Below are 13,110 nucleotides of genomic sequence, written 5' to 3'. Positions count from 1 at the left end.
TGTGGGAACAGTGGAAACAGTGTCAGACTTTACTTTGGGGGCTCCAAAATCACTGCAGATGGTGATTGCAGCCATGAAATTAAAAGACGCTTACTCCTTGGAAGCAAAGTTATGACCAACCTAGACAGCATATTAAAAAGCAGAGACATTTCTTTGTCAACAAAGGTCCATCTAGTCAAGGTTATGGTTTTTCCAGTGGTTATGTATGGATGTGAGAGTTGGACTATAAAGAAAGCTGAGTGCTGAAAAATTGATGCTTTTGAACTGTGGTGTTGGAGAAGACTCTTGAGAGTCCCTTGGACTGCAAGGAGATCCAACCAGTCCATCCTAAAGGAGATCAGTCCTGGGAGTTCATTGGAAGGACTGATGTTGAAGCTGAAACTCCAATACTTTGGCCAACTGATGCGAAGAGCTGACTCATTGGAAAGGACTCTGATGCTGGGAAAGATTGAGGGTAGGAGGAGAAGGGGACGACAGAGGATGAGATGGTTGGGATGGCATCACTGACTCAATGGACATGAGTTTGGGTAGGCGCTGGGAGTTGGTGATGGACAGGGAGGCCTGGCGTGCTGCAATTCATGGGGTCGCAAAGAGTTGGACACAACTGAGAGACTGAACTGAACTGAACTGAACTGGTATTTGCACATCTATAAACATATCGATAACTGAGATAGAATAAAAAGCCCATAAATCAACCTGCTAAGAAACCTTTATAAATAGCAGAGTTGTCATTACAAGTTGATGAACAAGATACACAATTTAATGAACAACTTCTTGTCCTAAAAACAAAATAATTAGTTATAAAATAAGTTTCCTACCCTACATTGTGCATATTCCAGATAACCATGTAAACAATCTAATGGTTACCAGGGGATATGAGGGGGAGGGATAAATAGGGAGATTGGGATTGACACACACATACTACTATGCTGCTGCTAAGTCGCTTCAGTCATGTCCAACTCTGTGCGACCCCATAGACGGCAGCCCACCAGGCTCCCCCATCCCTGGGATTCTCCAGGCAAGAACACCGGAGTGGGTTGCCATTTCCTTCTCCAATGCATGAAAGTGAAAAGTGAAAGTGAAGTCGCTCAGTTGTGTCCGACTCTACGCGACCCCATGGACCGCAGCCCACCAGGCTCCTCCGTCCATGGGATTTTCCAGGCAAGAGTACTGGAGTGGGGTGCCACTGCCTTCTCCACATACTACTCTAGATAAAATAGATAACTAATAAGAACAGGCTACATAGCATAGAAGCTATTCAGTACTCTGTAATGGCCTACATGGGAAAAGAATCTGGAAAATAGAGGATGTATATGCGTATAACTGATTTACTTTGCTGTACACCTGAAAGTAGCACAGATCGTAAATCAACTATACTCCAATCAAATTTTTTTTAAAGTGAAAACTCCCTTCTATTTCTCATTTTCTGGAGTTTTAAAAATAAATATCTATTATAAATGAATCTAAATAACTTTATCAAATACTTTTGTGCACCTATGGAAATAAACATTAATTTTTCTTCTTAATGGGATTTCATTAATTACATTTACAGATTTTCTATTTTTAAAAGATAATGGCATTCCTGAGATAAATCTAATTTGGTCATGAGGATAAGATTACTTCACCTTATAAGAGGAATATACCTGTTTTTGAAAAACCTGAGTTATAAAAGTGAATTCTTATGAAGTCAAATATGATTACTATTAATTTCAATAGGAAAATATTTTAAGTAATCTAAGCATCACAATAACATCTATTTCTCTTATAACAACCCCCAATATCATTAAAATAAGCACAATTACTTCAAAGACAATTAATTTAAAATGATTTTTGAGAACACAACCTGCCAAAGCATTTTTCTTTGTTAATCACATTGTATGATAAGTCTTATCTTCTCTCATTAAGGAGTTTTCTTTTTAAGCAATGACACATCTTACTCTAAGACTATGCTTACAAAGATGTGTTATATATGATACTTGTGTGATTCAGTCTTTAGGTTAAAGAGAACAAAATTCAGGAAGAAAAAAACAGAGCAAAAGAACTTAATGGAGTCCATAAGACTGTTCTATACATCAGTGTCTCTTTTGCTGTCTCGTATACAGGGTTATCGTTACCATCTTTCTAAATTCCATATATATGCGTTAGTATACTGTATTGGTGTTTTTCCTTCTGGCTTACTTCACTCTGTATAATAGGCTCCAGTTTCATCCACCTCATTAGAACTGATTCAAATGTATTCTTTTTAATGGCTGAGTAATACTCCATTGTGTATATGTACCACAGCTTTCTTATCCATTCATCTGCTGATGGACATCTAGGTTGCTTCCATGTCCTGGCTATTATAAACAGTGCTGCGATGAACATTGGGGTACACGTGTCTCTTTCCCTTCTGGTTTCCTCAGTGTGTATGCCCAGCAGTGGGATTGCTGGAACATAAGGCAGTTCTATTTCCAGGTTTTTAAGGAATCTCCACACTGTTCTCCATAGTGGCTGTACTAGTTTGCATTCCCACCAACAGTGTAAGAGGGTTCCCTTTTCTCCACACCCTCTCCAGCATTTATTATTTGTAGACTTTTGGATCGCAGCCATTCTGACTGGTGTGAAATGGTACCTCATAGTGGTTTTGATTTGCATTTCTCTGATAATGAGTGATGTTGAGCATCTTTTCATGTGTTTGTTAGCCATCTGTATGTCTTCTTTGGAGAAATGTCTATTTAGATCTTTGGCCCATTTTTTGATGGGGTCATTTATTTTTCTGGAGTTGAGCTGTAGGAGTTGCTTGTATATTTTTGAGATTAGTTGTTTGTCGGTTGCTTCATTTGCTATTATTTTCTCCCATTCTGAAGGCTGTCTTTTCACCTTGCTAATAGTTTCCTTTGATGTGCAGAAGCTTTTAAGTTTAATTAGGTCCCATTTGTTTATTTTTACTTTTATTTCCAATATTCTGGGAGGTGGATCATAGAGGATCCTGCTGTGATGTATGTCAGAGAGTGTTTTGCCTATGTTCTCCTCTAGGAGTTTTATAGTTTCTGGTCTTACGTTGAGATCTTTAATCCATTTTGAGTTTATTTTTGTATATGGTGTTAGAAAGTGTTCTAGTTTCATTCTTTTACAAGTGGTTGACCAGATTTCCCAGCACCACTTGTTAAAGAGATTGTCTTTAATCCATTGTATATTCTTGCCTCCTTTGTCAAAGATAAGGTGTCCATATGTGCGTGGATTTATCTCTGGGCTTTCTATTTTGTTCCATTGATCTATATTTCTGTCTTTGTGCCAGTACCATACTGTCTTGATAACTGTGGCTTTGTAGTAGAGCCTGAAGTCAGGTAGGTTGATTCCTCCAGTTCCATTTTTCTTTCTCAAGATCGCTTTGGCTATTCGAGGTTTTTTGTATTTCCATACAAATTGTGAAATTATTTGTTCTAGCTCTGTGAAGAATACTGTTGGTAGCTTGATAGGGATTGCATTGAATCTATAAATTGCTTTGGGTAGTATACTCATTTTCACTATATTGATTCTTCCAATCCATGAACATGGTATATTTCTCCATCTATTAGTGTCCTCTTTGATTTCTTTCACCAGTGTTTTATAGTTTTCTATATATAGGTCTTTTGTTTCTTTAGGTAGATATATTCCTAAGTATTTTATTCTTTTCATTGCAAATTATTTCGTCTTATGGACTCTGTGGGAGAGGGAGAGGGTGGGAAGATTTGGGAGAATGGCATTGAAACATGTGAAACGTCATGTATGAAACGAGATGCCAGTCCAGGTTCAATGCATGACGCTGGATGCTTGGGGCTGGTGCACTGGGACGACCCAGAGGGATGGTGTGGGGAGGGAGGAGGGAGGAGGGTTCAGGATGGGGAACACATGTATACTAATTAAATAATTAAAAAAAAAAAAAAGAACTTAATGGAAACAAAGCAAATTTATACCACACTCATTGCAACAGTTGATAAAAAAGGGACATTGAATCTCAGATCATTAGTGTTGTAAACCAGCTCATGTTCCCTGAGAGGAAAGGCAGCAATTGCACTCCTGCACAGGTAGGCTATATGGTGGGTCTCATTTCATAGGGCGCACCTGCTGGCAAGGTGCCCTAAGTCAAAAACGACCCTTACAAAACAAACATGAGGCCATGTAAGTTGAAGTACTGATATTAAATAAACTCTCATTTTAATTGGATTCTCTTAATCCAAATGGTTACTGATCACTAAGATGGGTATTTTATTTACCTTACACACAGTTAGACTTTGGTAACTGTTCCACTTAGGACTTTCATATCTATATTCCTGAGTTAAATGAGCCTGGTAATTTCTTCTGATTGCGTTATCTTTATCAGCTTTGGCATAAGATTTCATAGAATGAATTGCAAGCTATCCCTTTATTTTCTGGAAAAACTTATATAACATAGGGTATCTCTCCCATAAAAGTTCAGCCACCGACTCTTGTAAAACCATCTAAATCCAGTGCTTATTTCAAGAAGTCTTTAATGACCATTTCTGTTTCCTTAATGCTTACCACTCTGAGTTTCCTTTTTTTTTTTTTTTATTAAACTAATTTGGCATTTTATTTTTTCAGAAATGCTTCATTTCTTTTAGTTTTTGAATTTGTTTGTTCATCGGCTTTATATCATTCTTTCTGTTAGCTTCTGGAGTATATATACTTATTCTCATTCTCTATTTTGTTCATTAAGATTCTCTCAATCAGTCTTTAAGAGACTTGTCTTTCTTTTTAGTCTTTTCAAAGACTAGATTTTAGTTGTGTCAATGCTCCTTGTGGTGTAATAAAAAGTGTATTTGGCTTTTGTTCCTGGGTTTTGACACAAAGCTCTTAAAACTCTTACATTATTTTTGAGTGATAAGAGTGTCTTTTGTTATTCATAATGAGCCCCTTTAGACCTCAGCTGAGTTTAAGCTAATGAGGTGACTTGATTTGACTGGGGTCTGGTCACCAGAAAGACCAAACACATGATTAAAAGGTGGGAACTTTTAGTCCTATCTCCCAACCCCTGGGGAGGCAAGTGTGGCTGGAGCTTTGCCAACAAGATCTGAAGACCTTCTGGGCTGGTGAACACATCAGGGTGCTGGGAGGATGACGTGCCCAGAACAGACACGGAAAGTCTGTGCCTCCCCCCACCCATATCTTGTCCTATGCATCTCTATCAGTTGACTGCTTCTTAGATGTATCCTTTATAATAAATAGGCAGTACTAAATAAAACACTCTCCTGCATTCTGTGAGTCATTCTAGTAAGTGATCAAGCCTGAAGAAAGGGTTGTGGGAATCCATATTTCTAGCTGGTTGATCAGAAGTGCAAGTGGCCCCTGGGACTTTCAACTAGTGTGTGATATGGGGGCTGTCTTGTGAGACTGAACTTTTAACCTGTGGGGTCTGTGCTACCTCTGCACAATTAATGATAGAATTGAGCTGAATTGTTGGACAACTAGTTGGTGCTGGAGAATAGACTGGTATGTGGATAAATGACATGTGTTTGGTGTCAGGATGAAACCACACACTTCCTACTGCTGTTTGAGTCTCAAAATTTTTGATTGCTTTGTTGATTTGTTTGTTGAGATTGTCTCTTTTTGTTTAAGATCGAGAGTTACCTAATTAAAGCTTTATTGTTTTAATAAATGCATTCAAAGTGAATTTCTTCCCAAATTCTGTTCAGATTATGTTACATCTAAATTTTGACATGTAATAAGGTTGCTTTCATCTATACTAAGCAGTATTTTTTTAAACTTTTTATTTCATATTGGAGTATAGCCACTTAATGTTGTGATAGTTTCAGGTGGACAGCACAGGGACTCAGCCGTCCATATACATATATCCAGTTCTCCCCCAAACGTCCCTCCCATCGAGCTGCCACATTACATTGAGTAGAGTTCCATGTGTTAAACAGTAGGTCCTTGTTGGTTATTCATTTTAAATATAGGAGTGTGTACATGTCCATCCCAAACTCCCTAACTATCCCTTCCCCTCATCCTTCCCCCGGCAACCATAATTTCATTCTGTAAGTCTGTGAGTCTGTTTCTGTTTTGTAAGTAAGGTCATTTGTATTATTTATTTTTGGATTTCACACATAAGGGATGTCATATGATATTTCTCCTCTGTCTGACTATACTAAGCAATATTAACACCATTTAATGGAGCAAGATAGAATGCATTCACTCTAAAATCAGGAGCAAGTCAAGGATATCTGCTCTTATCATACTTACTTACATTACACTTGAGGTTTCAGAGTAAGGCTAAGAGAATTCTTTTGAGATAAGCAGTATCTGAGGTGAAAGGCCGTGTACAGCTGAAGCTGGGGACAGGGCAAGAGAGCTGTGCCACGTGACTCTGAAGCAGTTTGAGTTTTCACCGTTTATTGAAGTGGCCAGCCAGAGGGGAGAAAACAGGGGAGACCTAAGAGAAATCTTTCCAAAGCACTTTGGGCTGCCTTCATCTGGTGTACTGCAGCACTTTCCAAAGGTTAGAGACAAGGAATCTACTGAGGTGGAGAGTGAGACTGGAGAGCAAATAAAAATCCCTCAAGACCCAAAAAAGCTATCATCATTAGTTGGAAAGCTGGTGCCTGGCCTCTTAAGCGTAAAAGGATCTATGGAGTCTTATGTCTGATCAGACTTAAGCTCTACTGGAGGGAATCTCTGATCCTGCCTTCCAAAATTTTTTTAAGTTTTTATTTTATATTGGAACATAGTTGATTCGGGTCTCCAGGTGGTGCTAGTGGTAAAGAGCCTGCCTGCCAAGGCAGGAGACATAAGGGATGTGAGTTCGATGCATGGGTTGGGAAGATCCCCTGGAGGAGGGCATGGCAACCCACTTCAGTACTCTTGGCTGGAGAATCCCATGGACAGAGGAGCTTGGGGTACTACAGTCCATAGGGTCACACAAATTGATCACGACTGAAGCGACCTAGCACATAGCTGATTAATGATGCTGTTAGTTTCAGGTGTACTGCAAAGTGATTCAATTGTCTACATGTATCTGCTTTTTTTCATATTCTTACCTCATCTGAGTTATTACAGAATATTGAGCAGTGTTCCCTGTGTTATACAGTAAGTGCTTGTTGGTTATCTATTTTAAATATAGCAATGTGTATATATCAATCTCAATCACCCAATTTATCCCTCCCTCTACCCTTACCCCAGTAACCATAAGTTTGTTCTCTAAGTCTGTGAGTCTATTTCTGTTTTGTAAGTAAGTTCATTTGTATCAGCTTTTTTTATTCTGCATATAAGTGATGTCATGATATTTGCCTTTCTCTGATCCATCTCCAGTTCCATCCATGTTGCTGCAAATCTGCCTTCAAAATTTTTAAAGCCAGTGACAAACTGAATCAAGCTAAAACTGTACAAAGTCCAGACACATCTCAGTGAGAGATTAAGTTGACTCAATCCTGCATTCTAGTATCTTGAAAGAAGGAGTATGCCCTTTTGGGGGAGGGTAATATTTCCTTCAATGTCTACTACTTGTTTATATAGAATGTCTGACACAGAGTCAAAAATTATGTCACATAAGGAAGACTCAAAGATGGTCCTGTTGTTGGAGTTACTAGATAGAGACTTTAACATAACTTTGGCAAACATATTAAAGGCTCTAGTGGAAAAACTGGACAATGTAATAGAGGAATTTTACCATAGATAAAAATTATTTAAAAAACTCAAAGAGCTCTTTTGATGGAGCTTAAGATGAAAATGTTGAAAATGAAAAAAAGAATAATGCAGAACTGAAAAATTTATTTGTATTATGACAGACTTGGACTCAGAAGAAGAAAGGAACAACAAACTGGAAGACAGGCTAATACCATTTGTACGAAATGAAGAACCAAAAGAAAAAAAAGCAAAAATCCAAGACCAGAATATCTATAATATGTGAGACAATATCAACTGGACCAATATATGAGTAATTAGAGACCTAAAAGGAAAAGAGAGATAATGGGGTAGTAGATATATCTGAAGAGATAATGGCTAATCATTCCCAAACTGAGGAAAGATATCAGCTCACAGATTTAAGATGCTTGACTTTCGGAGGAAAGAAAATGTTCTATTATCTTTGGAGGATGAAAATATTCTACACTTTGTAGTGTAGTTAAATAGCTATTTCTAACTGCCAAAATGTATGGAATTGTACATTAAAATGGGTATTCTGTTTTATATATATTATATATATATATTATTATATATATAATATATATAATTTATATATATTAAAAAATATATATAATTTATATATATTAAAAAAAAGAAGCTTAATGAATCCTTAGTGCAATAGAACAGACTTCCTCAGCTATTCATATCTTGATTACACTGACAAGAATCAAAGATGAGAACTCTTGTAAGAAACCCAACAAAGAGACACTTGACATAAAAGATGTATTAGTCAAGATTCTCCAGAGGAACATAACCTATAGGTTATATATCTATATCTATCATACAGTGCTGAGTTTGTAGCAGAGATAGAAATAAAACTAGAAGATAACAAGAGTACAAAAAGTAGCAGAGAGTAAGTAGAATTATACTGTTGTATGGTTCCTATTGGAGAGGACAATGGCACCCCACTCCAGTACTCTTGCCTGGAAAATCCCATGGACAGAGGAGCCTGGTAGGCTGCAGTCCATGGGGTCGCTAAGAGTCGGACACGACTGAGTGACTTCACTTTCACGCATTGGAGAAGGAAATGGCAACCCACTCCAGTGTTCTTGCCTGGAGAATCCCAGGGATGGGGGAGCCTGGTGGGCTGCCGTCTATGGGGTCACATAGAGTCGGACACGACTGAAGCAACTTAGCAGCAGCATGGTTCCTATATTAGTTTTGGAGTAGTGTATTATTTGAATCATAAGTTAAATATGTACATTATAAACTCGAGAGCAGGTTGAGCAATTTTTTTTCCCCAACGGAGGGCCATATGGTAAATATTTAAGGCTTTATAGGCTAGAGTGTCCTTGTCAAAGGTACTCAACTCTGCTGTTGTGGTGCAATGTAAAACTGGCCATAAACCACATGTAAACCTATGAATGGCTGTGTTCCAAAATTTTTTGTTTAGAAATTACAAGCTATGGATCATTTTGGGCCCAACCATAGCTTACTAGAGCTGAGCAATCACTGATAATAAAACGAAGAGGTATAGCTAAAAAATTCAATGAACTACACAGAGATTTGCACATAAATATTCATAGTGGCTCCCAAATTGCAGACACCTGAATGTCTTTTAACTGGTGAATATGATATAGACAAAATGAGGTATAGCTATACAATGAAATAGAATTTAGCAGTAAAAAGGAATGAACTATTAACACGTGCCAGGGTCCACATGAACCTCAAAACTAGTATGCTCAATAAAAGACTCAGACACAAGAGACCACATATTTCATGATTCTATTTGCAATATGAAATTTGAAATGTTCAAAAAAAGCAAGGTTGTAGAGACAGAAACTAGATCCATAGTTGCTCGGGGTTGGGATGAAGATGAGACAAAAGTAGGGAGTAAATTGGCATGAAGGATCATCTTGGGGTGATGTGTGAAAGTCTCTCAGTCATATCCGACACTTTATGACCCCCATGGACTATAGTCCATGGAATTCTCCAGGCTAGAATACCAGAGTGGGTAGCCTTTCCCGTCTCCAGAGGATCTTCCCAATCCAGGGATCAAACCCAGGTCTCCTGCATTGAAGAAAGATTCTTCACCAGCTGAGCCACCAGGGAAGCCCAAGAATACTGGAGTGGGGAGCCTATCCCTTCTCCAGCAGATCTTCCCAACCCAGGAATTGAACAGGGATCTCCTGCATTGCAGGTGGATTCTTTACCAACTGAGCCATCAGGAAAGCCCGTCTTGGGCTGATGGATATGTTCTAAAACTGATTTATGATGATGGTTGCACACAGCTATGAAATGCAAAATAGGTTGAAATAGAGGCAGGGAAGCAGCTAGGAGGAAACAATTAGAGGGTTCCAAGGGAGGGACAAAGTAAAGCGAAGAAGAATTAAGAGCCTCTTGATGAAGGTGAAAGAGGAGAGTGAAAAAGTTGGCTTAAAACTCAACATTCAGAAAACTAAGATCATGGCATCCGGTCCCATCACTTCATGGCAAATAGATAGAGAAACAATGGAAACAGTGACAGACTTTATTTTCTTGGGCTCCAAAATCACTGCAGATGGTGACTGCAGCCATGAAATTAAAAGATGCTTGCTCCTTGGAAGAAAAGCTATGACCAACCTAGACAGCATATTAAAAAGAAGAGACATTACTTAACTGACAAAGGTCCTTCTAGTCAAGCTATGGTTTTTCCCAGTAGTCATGTATGGATGTGAGAGTTGGACTAAAAGGAAAGTTGAGCACTGAAGAACTGATGCTTTTGAACTGTGGTGTTGGAGAAGACTCTTGAGAGTCCTTTGGACAGCAAGGAGATCAAACCAGTCAATCCTAAAGGAAATCAGTCCTGAATTTTCATTGGAAGGACTGATGCTGAACCTGAAGCTCCAATACTTTGGCCACCTAATGCAAAGAACTGACTCCTTGGAAAAGACCCTGATGCTGGGAAAAATTGAAGGCAGGAGGAGAAGGGGATGACTAAGGATGAGATGGTTGGATGGCATCACCGACTCGATGGATGTGAGTTTGAGCAAGCTCCTGGAGTTGGTGATGGACAGGGAAGCCTGACATGCTGCAGTCCTTGGGATCACAAAGAGTTGAACATGACTGAGTGACTGAACTGACTGAAGGGAAAGGTGAATCCAGGTGCACACAACACCTTTTGTCTCTGGCTAATGTTTACCAAGTCATGTCCATGTTCTCACACACTCCTGCAGGTTACAACACTGTCTCAGTTACAGCAACTGAGGTGGGGCAGTGAATAGGCATGTGCATTTGGAAAGAGGATTCAACTGTGCACTTGAAATGAGTGAACTACATTATATGTAATGTTTTCATGTCTCAATAAAATACTATTTTTAAAAGTCAACAAAGACATCTGTTTCTACAGAAAATGTTGCAAGCTGCAAAAAACACACTCTTATCCTCACAATGGGAAAAGGTCAGATAATCTACAAAAGTGTGATTTTCTTGAGTACATAAGAGAACTCAAGTAGCAAGATAACCAAATGATCCAACTTCCAAGGAGGGGCAATCTCCTTCAAGAAGAGATGAGATACACAAACCCTTTCATATTTGGTTTCATACAGGAAAAAGAGAAGAGAGCATTAGTAAAAGGAAAGAAGAGACCAGCAAAAGTGTAAACAAAATGTTACAGGCCAAGTGTGGGTTTGGGCTTCACAGGTGGCTCAGTGCTAAAGAATCCGCTTGCCAATGCAGGAGATGCAGGAGAGGTGGGTTCAACCCCTGAGTTGGGAAGATCGCCTGGAGGAGGAATTGGCAACCTGCTTCAGTACTCTTGCCTGGAAAACTCCACGGACAGAGGAGACTGGCAGGATAGTCCATAGGGTTGCAAAGAGTCAGTGACTGAGCGACTGAACACACACAAGTGAGGGCTTATGTGCTGGTTTGAAATAGATGAGCATTCCAGAAAACAGTGGGGACAGTCACCTATAAACTATTCCTTGTGGCTCATCACTAGTACTCACGAGGATGACTGGGGACAAGGCAGGAGATTGAGAGAGTATCCTTACTTGGAGCAGGCATGAAGGAAGGGATTGGCAGCCACTAAGGGATTGGCATTAAACCCTGCAGACTTCCCCAGGCTCTTCAGCAAAATTTCAGTCACTTGAGGAGAAGCTGCAAACAGGTTAGAAATTCAAACTGTTCTGCCTTGAGAGTAGAAAATGTGACGTTCACATTCCCAGAACACAAGCAAAGATCCAATTGTGCAAAGACAGGAGATAGGAGAATAAGACTCCTTCATCTAGGGAAGATAAAGGAAGCCATAATGGACTCAGGATTTATACTGACAGTAGGCAGAAGTTTGCTACCACCCAGAACAGGGAAGGAACCTCTGTGAGACCAATCATGGTTACAAGGCAGAGAGTGGTTGCTATAGGAAAGAAGAGCAGGAACTCTGAGAAAGGCTCTCTCAAAGACCCAGGCACAGAGGACCTGCCTAAGACAGAGGCTAGAGCAGAAAACAGAGACTCTCTCCTGTGCTTAGTCCACCCCAGGCTTAGTTCCCAGGAACAAGGGCACAGTAGCGTCTACAACCAGTGGAGGGGGAGCACGGTCACCTTGGCCTCAGAGATTGCTGACAGCAGAGAGGGTGGAAGGGACACTGAGGAAAGACCCTCCTGCACCTCGGCCCCCAGCCTAAGTGTAGGCAACAAAGAATCTGAAGTCTGTGGTACACTGCAGATTAATTACAACAGTAAGGAAAAGTTATTAGGGTGTTGTCAGACAGCAATGGCACTCCATCGTTCTGTCGGTTGGTATGGAACTTGGAACTGGCTTGGGCCTCAAAATGTTTGTTACCCAGCTGAAAAAGCTATTGACTCTTCCCAGCATCTACACCAATATTTCAAATTGTCCTTTTGTTTACTCTCTGGAGTGTTTTATACTCTGGGGCCATGCACCCTCATAAGATTGAGGATGGGTGAGAGATAGTCAGTGAGAGAAAGGTGATGGTCAAGGAGAATGCTGAGAAATCACTTGAGTTACCAGGAAGACCCATTTTCAGTTCAGTTCAGCTTCAGTCACTCAGTCGTGTCTGACTCTTTGTGACCCCATGGATTGCAGCATGCCAGGCTTCCCTGTGTTTCACCAACTCCTGGAGCTTGCTCAAACTCAGTGTCCATCAAGTCGGTGATGCCATCCAACCATCTCATACTCTGTCCTCCCCGTCTCCTTCTGCCTTCAATCTTTCCCAGCATCAGGGTTTTTTCAAATGGGTCAGTTCTTTGCATCAGGTGGCCAAAGTATTGGAGTTTCAGCTTCAGCATCAGTCCTTCTAATGAATATTCAGGACTGATTTCCTTTAGGATAGACTGGTTTGATCTTGCAATCCAAAGGACTCTCAAGAGTCTTCTCCAACACCACAGTTCAAAAGCATCAGTTCTTCGGTGCTCAGCTTTCTTTATAGTCCAACTCTCACATCCATACAGGACTACTGGAAAACCCAAAACTTTGACTAGATGGACCTTTGTTGGCAAAGTAATGTCTCTGCTT

This window comes from Bos indicus x Bos taurus, chromosome 15 (genome assembly GCF_003369695.1).
Source record: "Bos indicus x Bos taurus breed Angus x Brahman F1 hybrid chromosome 15, Bos_hybrid_MaternalHap_v2.0, whole genome shotgun sequence".
Lineage (NCBI taxonomy): Eukaryota > Metazoa > Chordata > Mammalia > Artiodactyla > Bovidae > Bos > Bos indicus x Bos taurus.
The sequence above is the reverse complement of the archived record's forward strand: the minus strand, read 5'-3'. Positions refer to the sequence as shown.